This window comes from Macaca fascicularis, chromosome 2 (genome assembly GCF_037993035.2).
Source record: "Macaca fascicularis isolate 582-1 chromosome 2, T2T-MFA8v1.1".
Taxonomy (NCBI): domain Eukaryota; kingdom Metazoa; phylum Chordata; class Mammalia; order Primates; family Cercopithecidae; genus Macaca; species Macaca fascicularis.
This window is the reverse complement of record NC_088376.1, coordinates 101,827,240-101,829,122: the sequence shown is the minus strand read 5'-3', so window position 1 is coordinate 101,829,122 and position 1,883 is coordinate 101,827,240.

The following is a 1,883-nucleotide window of genomic DNA, read 5'->3' as shown; positions in this document are numbered from 1 at the left end:
TACCGAAGTCCCCAGGGCATCCTTCCCTGTGTGCTTCCTGGGCTGTGTCTGGGGGCCATCTCCTTCCCTGGTGGCAGCCCTCTGATCTTGGGGATGAGAACAACTGTGAGTCCAACAGACCTGGGCCAGGTCATCATGAGCCTCGGTTTCCTCGGCGGCCAGGTGGGAGATGGTGGTGGAACTCTGGGCAGCTCCTTGCTCTCCCTGCTCAGAGTTCTTGCTGTAGGTCTCGTGCCACCCTTGCCTTTAACCTTCAGGCCACTGTGCCTGGATGTGGGGGCTGCTAGTGTCCCTGTTCGCCATTGAAGAAATAGAGGCACAGAGAGGTTAGGTGTCTGGCCCACCGTCACACAGCAGGTAGGGGCAGAGACACAGAGCCCAGTACACTGACCACCACACCACCCTGCCAGCCTGCAGCCAGGAAGATGTCCCCCATTAGGACCCAAGGTCAGCTCCTGGACCTCTCTTGTGGTGTCAGGAGAGCCACAGGCCAGTGAGGGTGGCCCCAGGGATCCCTCACTCAGTGTCCTCTGCTCCCAGACTTGGTTGGGCCAGGCCTGGCCAGTCCCACCTCTGGCCACTGGTCAGCCCTGCGGGAAGTGAGATGCGGGGATCTTCGCCTGTGTAGATGCTGGTACCCAGTATTGAAAGCCTTATCTGGGCTGCCCCCCAGCCGTCCCCACATACCCCTCCCCTTCCGGCCTCCAGCCCTCATCCCAGTCCCTGGAAACCCAGGTTTTCCTTCTTAGAATCTCTGGGCCCCAGGAACACAGCTCACACGGTCTCTGCCAGTTTATGGCAAGGAAACCGAGGTTAGAGACTGTGGGTGTCCCACGCGATTCTCGCATACACTGCACTCTCCCAGGCCCCTCTTTTAAACACTTTAAATGAGGTGACGTTCACATCGCATGCAATTAACTATTTCAACGCAAATAATGTGGCATTTGTGCATTCACAGTCCTGTGCAACCACTCACGCCATCAAGTTTCATAAATGTATTCGTCTCCCCAGAAGAAACCTCCCATCCTCACTAAGCTGTTACCTCTCCTTTGTATCTCCCAAGCCCCTTGTTTAATGGAGGAGGAAACTGAGGCCCGGAGAGGGACTTGTCAGTGGGCGGAGCTCTGATAATAAGGAATCAGGCACCCATCTGCTGCTTCAGTCCTGGGTTGGTGTTCCACCCAGCAGAGGTGACAGAGCCAGGAGGTTCTGGGACCCCATGCTTGCAACCAGAGCCCTGCCCCGAGCCTCCCCACCAGGGGACAGCAGAGAGCTTTCCAGAACGGGCCGCGGGGCTGGCGGGAAGCAGCGGGTCAGAGCTGCTGACAAACCTCACGTTGACCCCAGATCGCTGTCTCTGTGGGTTGGGCTTGGGAATTGGAGAGGAGGCCGCATGACTGGAAACGTGAAGACGGCACGGCCTTGGCTGGCTGGAGGAGCGGGAAGCGCCGTCACGTTGACTGAGGACACAGACCTCCTGCCCGCTGGGCCGGACCTGCAGCCATTCTTCTCGGGGTGGGGTCCGCAGGTCCGGGTTGCTCTCGGCCCCCGACCTGCCTCAGAATCCGGGGGGCTTTGGAACTGTGCCTCCTCATCTCCACCCACCCTGGCTGGTGCCATGAGGGGCCTGGATCCTGGGATCCTGTTTCTCCTGGGCAGCAGAGACTGGGGGACCAGAGGAGACGATGGGTCTTCAAGCCCCACATTCATAACCCCAGCCCACCACTGACAGTCTGGGGGTTCGAGATGAGGGAGTTGATGTCTCTGAGCCCCAGTTTTGTCACCACTAAAATGAGGCCGACATACTTGGGCAGAGTGCCAGCCCCAGGGCTAACAGAGGCCTGTTTCCTACTGACAATACCTGTTACTGCTAGGAACAGCTC